Below are 16,354 nucleotides of genomic sequence, written 5' to 3' on the forward strand. Positions count from 1 at the left end.
GTATTTCATTTAAATTAAGAACATGCCTGCGGACAATTAAATAAAATTGATAACAAGTTTCATATACTAGGTTCGTCAATTTAGTTTTTCTATAAGTTAACTTTGATAAATTATCTCATCCTACGTTTTAACAGTTTTAAATTTTTATTATGTCAAGAATTTATGTCTTAATGTTTTATAAAATGTTAATTTAAAGTTTGTATTTGTTGCATATAAAATATATATTTAAAAATAATAAACCGTGAACTTATTACTGCATATAAAAAGATAGTGAAGTAGAAGATAAGCTGCTTAACTTAACTAAACTGATGGTACTATAAAACTTATTTAAGGCTTAAAAATGAACAAATTTCTCAAAGTTTAAACGCATCAAAACTTATATTTACGAACTAAAAAATCTTAATATCCTTTTTCATACCAATATATACTTTTTTTTAAACAGAAATATTTTTTAATTATATTAGCTAAAAAGATTTTAATACAATAACACCATTGTACAAGTTTTATTACTTTATTATGGTAAGGTATGCACATTTCATTGCTTTTTAGGTGAATTTACTAATAGTTGTGTAAAAATAGCTAAACTAAAACAAGGTTCAAACTACACTCTATTTATTTTTTGCATTCATATTATCAAAAAGAATTGACTTGCTTTAAATAATTTATCTTTGTTTTTAAAAGTTACTTAGCACAGGTAAAGAGTAGTATGCTTTCAACAAGATTATTTTTAATTATTCTTTTATGAACAAATCAATTATAAAAAACAACAAAAAAAAAAGTCCTATCGAAAGCAAATTTTAGCACCTGCAAAAAAATTGTAGTCAGCGTTTTTTATAAATATAGCGTTTATGTAAAACTTTTTGTTTTCTTTCTTTTCAAAATTTCTTGTTTAGCGTGTTATGTGCTAAACACGTTGTATTTAAAATCTAAATTTATACTTTATTAGCTTTTTACAAACCGATAAAATGTTTTTATCAGTTTTCTGAAAACCAGAAAACAAAATAATGTCTATTCAGAGTAGTTACTGAAGAAAACTTATAAACTCATTTAATAAACTTTGCAGCACAATTGCCACAATAACCCAAGGAAAAGAGCCAAATAAATAAGAGAATAAGTCTTGTTAGTTGTTATGATTGTTATACATGTGATATTTTTCATTGCGAGCCTGCTCTGCAGAATAAATCATCTTAACGTATAACTTAATACTCTAGATATAAAATATTAGATACTTATTAACAAATTTATACTCCCCATCTAAATTTCAACAAAGATTTCATTAAAAGAACTTTTCTCGACCTAGCTAAACTTTTTTAATTCCTTCTTTAAATTATATTATTATAGAATAAGATGACAATGTTAAATGAACTTTTCTTGACCTACGTTTTTCATACTTTTAAACTCTGTAGTCCAATAGTTTGTACACTTGGTTTAATATCTTTAATTAAAACAAAAATTAAACGAGTATTTTTTAAAGTATAATGATAAAACACATAATTATTATTTATAAACTCGTTCTTTTTAAATTTATCGTGTTTTAGAATTAAATAAAACAAGTTTTGTAAACAGAACTGCATTTATGTATAAGTTTAGTTATTTAAAAAGGACATAATATTTAGACACCATGATAACTAGTGATCTACCGGATCCAGAACCCTGACCCGGCCTTGTTTAATTTAAATCCGGTTTTCGCTAGAAAAAAACTTCTGTGATGCGAAATACCTTTTAGCTCCAAAACAAATGACATTGAACTTTTTATAACAAATGTGGATATTTAATGTGTTTTTAGTTATATTCTCCGTACACAGTAATATTTTAGGTTAGCGAATTAACACAAATGTATAACGTTACTTGACCCACAAAAATTTATTTCTAGTACGTTCAGACTGTAAGGTTTTTATTGTAGATCTTTCTAATACACTTTATAAGTTTTTCAAAGTTAGGATAAAGGAAGAAATTTTTTGTTTTAAGTCAGGATCCTGATTCTTTTTGTAAAAACAAATCCAGATTCGGCCGGATCATAACTTGTGGATCCAGAGAATCACTAATTTAACGTACTAACAATTTATTTATACTAACCACAAAAACACCTATTATTTAAATTTTAAAAATATTTTCACTTACTATAAAACGTATACTTAGTTAATTCTACAAATTTTGAAGTTTGATAAGAAATTGTTTTAGTTATTAACTGTAAACTAGTTTTATTATAAGTGTCACATATTTTGAAAACAGCTTCAGTTAAAAGTTGCGGAATTGTGTTTGGCTTTAGAAACCGAAGTGATTTGTTTCTTAAAAGTTAAACTTTCAATTATTGCTATCTAAATTTTATCCAATAATGAATTGTCCTAATTCAGTTTGTCTGTAACATTCATATATTTAAGAAACATATGACTTTTGTTTTAATACAATGCATCTGGAGTTAGGCACAAGCGTTGGAAAAAAGTTATAACCTTTTATTACAGTTAAAAAATAATAAATAAATCTTAATAATCTGTAAAATACAAGTAGTTTAAATTATTTAATTGTCGAATTCAAATCAAGTTCAGATTTTCTCAAGTGGGGAAAAACTCAATCCTTTACTACCAATTGTTATGCGATTTCATATGCTTTCAAAAACAACTACTAACTGAAATTGTTTGAATAATCTAATTCAGATTCTAAAAAAAAATACCAATTAAAATAACCTTCTTTATTCTTGTCAATTATCATTATTAATGAGAAATTTAAGACACGCTTTGAAACAACAATTTGTGTTCAAACCTTCTACCCAAATGAGTTAAGCTAAAAGCTAAGGCTTAGCATTCTACAAAACAATCTAAATAATTTTTTGTTGTTGTAGTTTTAAACCAATTAATTTTAATTTAAAAGAAAAACAACTAACAATTTAAACGAGCATTTATTGATTACATTACACAATTAGTGACATAGCATGATCAGTTAACTTTAATTCATTCCCACCCAGTGATCACGTGTGCTGCGCTCTTCAACAATTGGAAAGTTTTATGATGATTGTTAATCTGTAAATTATGACAATACTTTAAAAAAAACCTACTTAAGTCAATTTATTTCGTTTTGTTTATTTTATCAACTGAAACCAACTTAGCATATTTTAAACAAAATAGACTTATAAAGACTTCTTAAGTAAAATTATTACGAATAAAAAGTACACGTTTACAATTACTATTACGACAATAAATTATATCTAAACCCAAGTAAAAGTCGCAAAAGATTTGTTTAATTTAATTCCAATAGTGTTTCATGTAAAATTGTATAAAGCTAAACATTTAACAGAAGGAGACTTAAAGATTGTTGTTATTAAAAATACATCTAAAATATCAAAGTAAAAAACTGTACATGTTATAGGAATTAAAATATAACACTTAACTTTTTTTCATATATTGTACAGTAAACATATATTTCATACTTAACCCAACTATAAAACTGATAAAACATTTGTTTTTACTTATTTGTGACAATAATTTTAGACAATATATATACGAAATTTTCGTGGTGAAAATTTGCATAATACTACAGAGAGCCAAAAGAAATAGTATTGATAAAAACTTACATAAAATTGACGGATTATTTTGTACAGAATTAAGTTACATTGGCTTAAATTAATCATTTATATCTATTTAAATATATTTCTATAATCAAGTTAAACACAAAACTTACTTAAATTACATTCTAAGGTGAAAGTAGGAAATGTATCAAGTTATAGTTCTTAAATTAAGTTTTAGAAAAAGCAATAAGTTTACAACTTAGTTCATATCAATACTTAAATATTGATTCTATACAACTTTATTTAAATGAAAGAAAAGTTTAAACATTTTATCTACCGAACTGTTCAAAATTATCAAGAGAGTACAATGAAATCTCATTTCGTTAATAGGACACATTTTCAGCTTTGCAATTACTTTGTTTTGTAATGTAAAATCACTTATTGATTTAGTTATAAAACAAGAGTTAACTAAATAAATAGTTCATAAAAATCAAATCTTGGTAATTTAAACAAGTTTCAAACCTTGTTAATAACACGTTCCAAAGTATTTAAGCTTCTTACTTCAAAAATATCCAGTATTCACACCTGAATTGTTGTTTGTAGTTCAAGTATATTTGTAATTAAAATTATCAAAAAACTTTTAAATAGATGGAAGTATTTTTAGAAAAGGTATATTTGTAAATAGAATTTATTCATTGTATAGTTGTGTTTATAAGTAAAAAATTACTTAATATTTTTCAAACAACGTTCATTGTTCATTGCATGTAGAGTTTGTTAACTAATTTAAAAAATAGGTTTGGTATCAAGACAAAATTAGTATTCATAAGAAATTTAAGATTTGTAGTATTTACATAATAATACCGTGTGCACATAATTTTATTATCATCTACTTTGCATGGTTGTGAAAAGTTTAAGAAAAAAAATAGTTTTTATAACACCTACATTGCTTATAGATGAAGTAAATTTGTTGATTTACATTTCAGGATATCCACGCAAGATGTGCGGAGTCATAGTTGTTTGGAATCATGTGTTGGCTTCACTAACTATTTTTTAACAACAAGAAAAGCGGTGAACAGGTGGTGACGAGAAAGTGATCTTCCTCCAACCAACTAACAGACAATCTTTTGCTAAGAAATTTTAACCAATTTATAATAGTTAATAAACGCACACGCAAGGACAAGAACGCTGTAAATAGCAATGCTGTTGAATGATGAAACGGCCTTGGTTATCTGGCTTACACGGATGATCTAATAGTTTTTAACCAGCTCGCTCAGTAGCTTGGCGTAGAAAGATTGAAAGGACTACTAAATGAAAAGAAAAGTTTCTCCTTGCGAACAGCAGCTCTGCTTCAAGATGCGTGATCAGAGGAAAGGAGATTAAGATGATAAGGAAGGTCCATATAACTATCTTGGTGTTGATGTAAAATAAACAAACAGTATAACTCTTCAAGGGAGAGATGAGCACATCTCAGCCATACTGTAAGCGCCACGGGTGATCTTGACAGGAGCAGAATAAATATTGCTAAAATACGAACAAAGAGTGGTCGCAGTGATTGGCTTGAACAAAAAAACTAAATTTGTATTTTACGTATTGTAAGAAAAACGTTTGGAGATAAAAACTAAATGAAGCACTATAGCGGTGACAGCAGACTGGGAAGAGTTTATGTTTACAAGAATGGCGCACGTGCTGATTTATAATCAGAGAATAATTTGAGTAAACTTTTTCAGGAAACAAAAACGATTTGAAAATCAGGTTTGAAGGTGAAAAGAAGTTTCCTGTAGAACCAGGTAATCGGAAATCCAATTAAATCTTTGAGAAACGACCAGAATACAAGCTTAATTCCATTCTCAATAAAAGAAAGCCCTTCATCACTTGAAAATGTTTTTAATAAACGAAAGTACTAGTGAAACAAAAGCGTGTATTTGTTCATTTTTTCAAAGACAGTAGAAGCAATATTGTATTTTTTACAATATTTTGTTGTTAGTAGCTTAAATAAATATTTCATTTTTAACGTTTTAGAATAGTTTGACGTTTACCTTTATTTAAATTTTCTTTGGATATTCAAGTTTTAAGTTTTAGAAAAACTGTTCTGATGACAAACTTTTCTGTTAAATATTAATACGACAAGTTTACCTTTAAGATGATAGGGATAACAGCACCATTGACGAGATCTCTGGGGCCCTAAAAAGACTATCCTGACTATAACTGAAGGAAGCACATGTGCTTTTGAAAAAAGCTAAGTTTGAATACGAAGATCACAACAAACCCCTAATATCGTCATTGGACGCCACTGAAACTAATGTTGGGGCGGCCCAAGAGCTGGAGAAAGAAGACGGGAAAGTCCTGTTATGCTATTGGAATTTTCTCCTTTTCGAGAGAGCTATCTTGTATTCAAACTAAAGCTACGCTTGAAACAGGATTGAGCTGCTTTTAGTTTGGACGCGACTTACAGCCATGGGTCGCATTTATTTCAGTACTGAAATTTCTTTATAAAAAATGATGTATTTCATGCGACTGTTTCCATCTTGACTTTTAAGTCAAAGTAGTTGATGTTGTGTATTTTTTAGCAGTTTGTTATATTATGTCGCACTTTTATTCATTGTTAATGCACCTTTTAGTTTTTAGACTCTGTTTCATTATACAAGTAGTTGAGCATTCTAACAATCTTACTACTTAACAATTAGTCTAAGTTCAAGTATTTAACTGCTTATAACCCTATCTTAATAAACAGCATCTTAGGTTTAATCAACACTTATAATATATCAGAATGATAGTATAAGCTTAGTATACATTTGATAAATAGACTTTATTAATTAGAAAGTCATTCTAAACATTAGCTTAGATAGCTATCAACAATATTGTTATGATATCGCGTCAAGTCAGTAATTACCAGGCCCGCGTATATATTAACAATATTGTTAGATCGGTTCAGTCCCTCTTGCCTTTTTGAATGTGTGTGGCAGGAGTATAAGCCAAAAATAACATAATAATAACAAAAATTAAATCTGCATAGTAATAAGAAAAGTAGAATATTCTACAATTTGTATGTTTAGAAAAAAATGTTTTTGCTCATTAGGTATTTTTCTTAAAGAAAGCATGAAAAAATTGCTGCTAAGCGAATTTAAAGACGAGAAGCAAACTAAAATATAAACCCTGTTTCATTAAAAGTACAGTTTTTTAGAACTACATATTTATAAAAAAGTCTTGTGTTCATTAATAGCAGTTGAAGCAAGATTTTAATTTTAAACAGTTAAAGCAAGATTTTTATTTAATTGTTTAGAGCGGGGTTTCGTCTTTTAAAAACTGGGTTTGCTTCTGTTCTGCTTAAAGTATACTAAAAGTTATGTAAGCTTAAATATGGCCAAAGTTGGCTTTTTTTAAGTTTAAAAAAGCCTCGAAAAATGCTTTTTTTAAAGTTTTTTCATTTCTTTGGTTTAATGTTAATTGAAAAAAGTCAAAATTATTTGAATATTTAAATGTTAAGGTATATTATTTTTCATTTAAAAAATCTTCTATTCTCGCCGAAAATTCATTGATGATTTTCTGGCAATTTAGGGTATTCTTCAGGGTTATTTTTCTCAATTTGCCACCGTAGAACCAACATAATTTTTTTTTAATAGTTTAGTAAAAATGACAAGGAATCTATATACAAATTTACAGACAAATCTATCATGTGGAATATAACTATTTTTTTTAGGTTTTGACAAGCAATATTTCTGTTAAAAAAATTGATATAATATCCTATCCCTGGTTTTTCACTGTGACAAAAAAGACCATTTTGTATGTTATAGAAGGTTCTTAATGTGTATAGATTCACTTACTTTTGTTTACAGATCATTTAAGCTCTAAGAATGATGAGAACAGTTAGTATTGGTCAAAACATGGTAGCTTAGTATATGTTTTAGTCATTGAAATAGTTTTTTTTTACTATTTTAGCAAATTAAAGGTTTTCTTGAAAAACCGTATCCCACAGGCCATGGTGGAACTTCTACAACAGGTAGCGTAGTCAAAACTTTGCTTAACACCAATAATAGAACTCTGCTGACTAAGCATATTTCTGATGTTAGTTTAAAAGAAAACATTAACAAAATTATTTTGTATGTTTCCATTATTTTATGGCCTATAAATTCTAACAGAAAAATTAATGTAGAGAAATACTCAGTTTTATTTCAAAAAACAATGATGCTGGTCATGTCGGTTAAATGGATTCGCTTTACACCAACTGCGCATACTGTTCTTGCACATAGTGCTGAACTAATTGAGCAAAACAATGGTAGAGGTTTGCTAAATTACACCAAAAGTGGATTGGAAGCTAACAACAAGTTTCTAAGACAGTACAGAATGAACTTTTCAAGGAAAACTTCTCAGTATGAAAATTTAACAGACTGTTTAAATCGATTATGGGACTAGAATGACTACGATGTTAACAACACTTTAGACAGACTGAATTGCACTTATTGTAAAGAAGTCGGACATACTGCGCGAAGTTGTTTGCAGCTAAATGAAAAAATTTCATCATGTAGTTCAGAATGGGAAACGTTGTTACATATGCTTTGTACTACTGAATAGAGTGTTTTTTTATTTGAGAAACTTAATTTCAAAGAAGTTTTAAAAACTTACTGTTTGACTTATATTTTCTAGTAACTTTAAAGTGCTTTTTTTTAACACAGGCTAAATTATTTTGTTTTTTGCACTGTTTTGCAACGAATAAATGTTTTTATTGTTTAAAATGTTTACGGTTTTGTTCTTTTGATAAACTAGTACAAATGTAACACTATTAATAATACAAACTTTGATATACAAAGATCAGCCTTAAATTAAAAATAAACTGTATTTAGAGTATAGTTTCACCCGGCTTGAAAGCGGCTCGAAACCGCTTAAAAGATTCAACATGGTTCTGATTCCAATGAAAGAGAAAGCAGTACACCCGAAAGATTTTAGACCTCTATACATAGGTTCAATAATTAGGAGAGTGTTTTAAGGCATACTTAACGGGAGGATTGCAGCGATTAAGACTGATGAAGCACAGCGTGGATTTAAACCAGGAATAGAAGGATGTGTCATTAATCTTAGGATACTAGCGGAAATTGTAAAGAAAGCCATGAAAGAACTAAGAGGAATGTCAATAGCATGGATAGACCTAAAGAAAGCATTTGACTCAGTCAACCACTTGAAACTTATTTAAGTTCTGAATTCATCTGGAATACCGAGGAAGATTACTAGAATGATTACTAATATGTACAGAGGCAACACCTCATACCTGAAAACTGGAGAACGTATCCCGATAGAAAAAGGAGTGCTACAAGGAGATCCAGTGTCGCCCACACTCTTCAATCTAGTTCTAAATGAGGCACTCAGAAACTTTACAGGAGGATTACAATACGGACAAAGAAATCTACCGTATCTAGCATTTGCAGATGATTTAGTGATATTAGCAAATGACCCAAAGGAGCTTCAGGAACAACTTAATCATTTAAACAGAAGATTGACCACATTTGGATTAGAAATAAACCCGGACAAGTGCAAATGTGCACATATCCAAATAAACAGGAAAACAAAAACATACTGTATAGCAGTTAAGCCGAGGATCGTGATCAATAATTCAACAATACCGAGCTTAAATTCCGATGAAAATTATAGGTACCTGGGTATACAATTCAAGGCAAACGGTACGAGGGAATGTAAAACTGAATGGAGTATCGAGCTTGAGCGCATTGGAAAATCACATTTGAAGTCATACCAAAAATTAGAGGTATTAAGAAGACATCTTATCCCAAATGCGCCCATCACTGCAATGAGAGATATTGATTAACTTATAAGAACATGGGTAAGAGCATGGTTGCATCTGCCTAAAGACTTCCCGCCAGCAATGATTCACTTAGATATTATAGCTGGTGGATTAGGAATCAACAGGATTGAAGATACGACTATTAAAAGAAGAAACAAAGTCTTATTTAAAGGATGAAAGGAAGATATATGGATGATCGGGATGTGCAAACACTTTTGCAGTCAACGGAAGAGGATACTACTATTTTGAAAGATGACAGCGAGACGATGTACAACACAAAAGATGGAAAAGGATTGAGGTCACATTTGAACAAGAGCGGTTACAAAAGTAGCTGGGTAAGGAAACCACCAGAAAACATGAAAGGAAGATATTGGAATGAGCTAATTCGAACTAGAGCAGGAGTGTTACTTATTCCAGCAAGGAAAGCGAGAATGAACAAAACTGAAGTTCCACCATGTGCGATTCGATGCGCAAGCAAGAAAACAAAACAAGTATATAGGGACACACTGAACCATCTTATGAGTAGTTGTGATATATCAAGGGCTCTAAGACAACAAAGACATGACAAAATCGTGAAGAAAATAGCGGAACACCTCAAGAATAATGGATATAAAGTAATACTGGAACCACTAATACCTAGTAAGCCGAAAAACAAGAAACCTGACATAGTAGCATACCACAAGGAGAAGCATAAAGTACTAGTTTGGGATCCAACAGTTGTAGGGGATCTTGGAGATCTTGAAGAGGCAGAAAATGCAAAACAGGAAAAGTATGATGTTGAAGATGTTCATAGTTGGTTGAGAGGTGAATTACCGAGTAATCCAAAATATGGTTCCAGGCTGTTAGAAATGAGCTTTGGAGGAATTGCCTTAAACTGGAGAGGAGCTTAGAGTTACTATAGTTATCATCTGTTACATAAAGTGGCAGGAATGACGAAAAAGAACATCGAGCTACTGTCAATAATTGCATTGGAGGAAAGCCACAGGTTATGGCGTATATGCTATAGGGATTAATCATTACATTATAATTAGTTATATATTACATTATAAATCTTACATTATAATTTGTATATATTATAATTTGTATATATTATTGTTATTGATGAATAAATTAAGGTATCGTATTTCGCATAGTTGTCAATTGGATCTCTTTGTTTAAACAGTGTTATGCTTAGGTAGTTTATATTAGCTTCATTAGAATAAATAGTAAGGAATAAGTAAGAATAGTGTTATAGGTATTGTTAGGTCCCCTAAACTAAAAGATCAATCGAGGAATGGAAGAATTTGAGTGGGAAACCAAAGAGTACAAGTGAATGGCTGTCCTAGGAAACAATTCAGAAGATGTGGAAAATCCTCGGGCGTGTCTTCACACGTGGAGACCTACGATATCAATTGTTTGATAGTGGGCGGATGCCGAGGTTCTTAATCTCTACACAGTCCGGGTTGGAAAGCTCAGGAAAAAACGTTTGTTCCGATTAACAGTTCTATTCCAAACGGATCGAAAACTTAACAGTTGTCAAAAGACACTGAGTTGTAAAGAATCTTCAAAACTTTCATAAAAATATTCTTCTGCTAATGATTCTACAAAACGGTGTTAGAACAATTGGAATTTCAAGGAAAAACACTTAGTGAAAAAGTAGACCACGTTGACAATTAGTATGTGAAGAAAAAGTAGTTTGTAGTTTTTGCTCAGTAATGTAGTATTATTTTTGACCAAACTGTTTTCAAGCAAATGAAAAGACGAGGCAATTTGGAAGGTGAGAAGCAAATGATGATTGGTGTTTGAAGGAAAAAGACCAAACAGAGGTTTGGTTAAGTTTTACCAAATGGCCATGGAGTTACAAATAATACCAAGGACTTTTAAAACATGAGATAATATAATTAACTAGTTTGCTTCATTATCAAACCTTTTTTAAAACTACAAACTTAAAAAAAATTTTTTTGTTCATTGTGGCAATATTTTTTAATGTCTATTAATTTTCAGTTTAATGTGAAAGAATCAATATCAGTTTTACAAGTTGAACAAGCTACAATGTGACAGACAAATATTAAGTATAATATTAAATTTTATGATGAAAAAAATTCGTATTGTTAACTTTCAGGTTCAATTAGTTCAGTTCTAACGATAGATTTCTGAATTGAACAAAACAAAGCAATATCCAGAATGAAACCTTGAGTGTGAAGAACTTTCAACCTCAAACAATTTAATTCTGATTTTCTGCTGAACAGAAAGATGTAAAATGCAATATTGTGAAAAGTTCTTTATAAATTTGATATTTCAAAATTAATTTGTGAATAAAAAGTAGGTAATTTTGGCAATTTGATTTTGAAGAAAAAGTTGTTGTTGGTCTGAAATGTTTTTCTGTTCTAAAAGTATGAAATTTTTTTTTAAGCTATGTAAAATGCTTTTATTCACTCGCTAAAAAATTAGCGAGAAAATTTTGCTTATGATCAAAGAAAAAATATTGAATATTTTAAATGGTTATCCTTAAATGGTTTTTGTTATGAAATAGTAGAACAATGTATTAGGTATAAGTATGAGTAAAAAGTTTAAGAAAAAACTTTTAACAAATTATCAACAGAAGAAAATATTTGCAACAGATTGGAAGCGAGAGCTTCAGGCCCGTAAGACCCCCCAACGAGGAAGCGCAGCAGGGGAGCCGCGTCAAATCTACCACGCGTCAACAAACGGAAGTTGGAGGCAAATAAGAAAACACGCCGAACCAGCGTATCTAGCGTGGCTGATGAATAGATTCATGGAGCTGGAAAGGGTACCAGAATCGCTGAAAAACTACAAGCTGCACCTGATCGCTAAAAAAGAAAGGGACTTAGAAGAAAGTTACCAGATATTCTGGAAACGAATCGGCGGCAATAGCGTGAGGCCTAAGAAGCCGCCGATGCGAAAGCGCGGTAAGGGGGCTGCGTCCAATCTGACCCGGGTCGACAAGCGACGTTTGGAGCAAAAGCGCTGGTGTAAAGCGTTCGAACAACTGCCACGGGATACCGCCAAGCTGATCCTGCAAAACAAGCCGTTGGCCAAGGATGGTTTCCTGCCGGAGGGCGCGTACGCCTTCTGGAAGGGTGTACTAGGGCAACGAAGAAGCCGTCGACCTGGTGAGCTTTGCAAGGAGCCTGGTGTGCAGGGAAAGACCAGCGCTGAGTTGTTTCGGGGATGAGATCAAAGCGGGCGAGACCTACATCCAGTGGAAACGGCTGAGGGAAAAGGCCGTGGATCAAGACGGTCTCAATCGGGAAATGGTTCGTGCGGTCGACGTACACACTTGGAAAAGCTGGTTCAACCAGTTTCTGGACTGCGGGCATCTGCCGAAGATGCTGCGTCGGTTCAGACTAACGCTCATTCCAAAGGTTGACAAGAAGTCGCCAGGGGACTACAGACCCATTGGCGTCGGCTCGGTGGCAAGGAAACTATACAGCATGGTAATGAACGCTAGATTAAGCAAGGTTGAACATGAGTTGGAGCAGCGCGGTTTCACCGCCTGTGTGGAAGAATGTCCAATCAACTTGGCCATAGTGCAGGAGGCCATTCAGAGCACCAAGATGCACGGCCGGGAAATGTCATACGCGTTCTTGGACGTTGCCAAGGCGTTCGATTCTGTCAATCATGTAAAGATTATTGAAACGTTGGCGTACAGGGGAGTGCCCAAACGCATGCTGGTGGCCGTAGCCAGCCTGTACCAAGGGAACCAAATCGCTCTGCAGGGCAGGCCGATGAACGTGAGGAGGGCGACCCTCTGTCCCGATATTCAATCTGGTATTGAACCAGATCCTCCGAGACGCTCTCGGAGGCACCGACAGGGTGATGATCACAGGAGTTAGGCATCGGGACGCGCTGAGCCACACCCCCTACGCGGATGACATAGCGTTGTTCGCGGACACGGGCTGCAGACGAAGATCAATCGTCGGCCAGAAAGTCAGCGTACGGCTTGAGGCTCCCGTCGAAGTGTGCAGCCGGAGGCACCCAGAGAGCGGCCTCTGGTACGTTGCCAGCCGAAAATCACGGTGTATGGCGAGCGGGTTGCCAATCTGACTGCAGAACAGCACTACCTGGGCATAGAGTTGCACCCGGAAGGGAGCACTCGAGTGAACCTCGATATAGACCGCCTTTTGGGCAGAACAGAGGCGTGCAAGCTTACCGTGCAGCAGAAGCTGCACATCGTCAGAAACAACAAGCTGGCAAAAGCGCGTTACGTCACCGACCTTGGCAAGGTCGGGGACGAATAAACCAATTACTGTGATGTCCGGGTGCGGGAGTGCGTCCGTAGGCTCTGCAATCTAGATCGGTCCGTTCCGGACGCTTACATCCATGCCAACGCCAGAGGTGGCGGCATGGAAATACCGCGTCTGGTCGAGACCACCAACCGAAGCAGGTCCCGCCGCAGGTCGCGGTTCGAACGAATATTCGACGACCCTCAGGCGCGGGCCATGGGCAGGTGGATAAGGCCAGGACACTGAGCAATCGGAGAGACGAAGCCTCTGGGTCACGGAGGGTGGAGCGAACCTGCGGAACCACTGAGGCCGGGAGCGGCTACCGCAGCCTATGGATTCGTACCTTGCCTTCCGGTGTGGAGGAAAGTACGTTCGTCGGTGAGAGCTCGAATTGGAGACGTCACACCCGAACCGTCGGGAGGAGACTGCCGACATTGCCCGAGCGAACCTGCAGAGCCATACTGGCGGTAGCATGATCGGAAGCGTCCCGTCCGGTTTGGAGGAGAGGAAGTTCGTCGAGCTGGTACGAATTCGAATTGGTGCTATCAGACCCGGACCGTCGGTCGGAAACTGCCGACACTGCCCGGGCGCAGCGACGTCAATCAGGCACGTTCTCAACGAGTGTCACCCAGGACATGGAGAACATTGGAGAGGTTGAGCCGATTCGGGGCCTGGAACAGCGATGTCTGTGTTAGAAGACAAAGAGAAGAGAGAAAAATAGAGTTTTTTCGAACTATATATTAAAAAACAGCTTTTAGTTTCAGTCTTAAAAAAAAAAAATCATATCTAATAAAAACCAATATTATGTATAAGAACCATTACTAGTTGTGCAAGATTAACAAGTTGCAATGGTAAAATTTTAATAAAAATGGTTTATTTCAAATGTCTAATAGTTTTATTTAAAATTTTAAATTTAATAAAATAGTTAGCAAAAGTTATTGTTTGTTATTACAAACATTATTATTTAAAAAAAACTGAGATACAGATGAAATAGCTCAGCTACTCGATATAAATGACAATATCAGCTATTTAGCTAGAAAAATGTGGCAGAATTGTGCAACAGAAAATTATGAAATTTAGATAAAACTATGCAATATGTATTATGTTTGTAAAAGTAACTTTTGACATCCAGTTTTAGTAGTATATGAGCACAGAGGCACGAGGCGGTGATGGAGAAGCTTTGGGACTGTTACGATCGTACCGGCGGGGAGCGTCAGGTGAGTACGGAGCAGACTTCATACTGTTCGACCCACAGGGGTTCGGACTGGCCGTGAGCGTCGCAATTGTGGATTTGGAAATGAACCTTTGTGAAGTTAGAGACCGCCTCTACGGAGAAGAGGAGTTGGTGTACGCGCACGGCGCCGATGAAGCTTTCTTCCTGGTCATGAATGATCGAGGAATATGGGCGAAAGACAGCCGGTCCGACTTGAAGAAGATCGGCTTGGAAAAGTCAGTTCACGATCTATTGTCAGTTGAGGTCTTGGCATGGACCGCCAAGATAGTTGCGTATTGGAATCGCAACCCGCGAACCCACAGGATGCCGACGGGAAAGTGGACGCTAACGTCAGTTTTGCTTCATTTTTTAAAATGCTTATTTAAAACGCTTTAGTGTTCATTGTGAAAAAGATATTTTTATACTTATCAATAGTAACACTATGTGAAAAGAATTACTTCAAGTTGTGCAACAGTTGTTTGCAGAAGCTGAAATAGTAAATTAAATAATGTACTGTTTGTTATAAAGCTGTAACCTTAGATACTATTTAAACATGGTGACACAGTAAAAGTGAATATAATAACTTTCAGATATTTCTTTGTCCGTAAATATACACAGCTATTTGTTGGAGAAAATTCCCGCTTTATTTCTGTTCTACTCTATTCAGAAGCACAACTAAAATTCCAAACAATATTTTTTTGCTGGAGATGATTTTGTGAATACTTGATACGTAACTACGTACAAAAAAAAACTATACAAAAGATTTAGTAAAATAATGACTGACTGTGGAGGAGCACTAATACTATCTCGGGACCGAACTGCATCCTGAGGGGAGCACGGTTCAAGTAAAAAATTAAAGGAAAGGAAAGTTACATATTTATTTAGACAAATCTAAAAGTCTTGACTATTGATTTATTTATGTAGGTAATTTCAGACAAGATACATGAATTATAATATTAACAAGTAAATTTATAGTTAAGAAACTATGTAATTATTATACTATCTTAAAAAAGATCTCTAAGCAGATTTAAATAATTAAGTTTGTTTCGTTAAAATAAGAGCATTTTAGAACTATATATACTATAAAAGCTTTATGTCAATTGTGGCAAAATATGTTTTCATATTTTAAAGCCTTTTAAAGCATATATTTTGAAAAAACAGCCAATACCATTTATACTATCTGCAATGATAGTATTAAAAAAAGTACCTTTTCAACGCTTTAACAAAGTGACAGAGTTATATTAAATTTAACTATGGATCATCTTAAGCTTTATACTTAAGGTTTAAAACAATTTTAATATGTTGCTTTTTATTTTACAATAAATATAATTAGCCCTACCTTGAACACTGTGTATTTTTAAAGTTGATAGTTGCTGTAAATGTAAAACAAAAAAAGACAACTCAGTTATATTAATAAACGATAGCGCAGACACAAGTTGCTTCTAGAACCATTGGGTTAAAGAATGATGAAAAAATTAATAATTTGTTCAAAACAGAAAAGACAATTGGGATAAAAGGTTTTAATAAAAATTTTCACCTTAAAAAAATTTGGACCAGGAAGGTGCCCCATAGTTGTTGGTAATACCAGAGGAAATGTGAAACCCGAGTACTGCCCATTCTAGAAA

The sequence above is a fragment of the Thalia democratica genome, chromosome 8 (assembly GCF_965202585.1).
Source record: "Thalia democratica chromosome 8, ktThaDemo2.hap1.1, whole genome shotgun sequence".
Lineage (NCBI taxonomy): Eukaryota > Metazoa > Chordata > Thaliacea > Salpida > Salpidae > Thalia > Thalia democratica.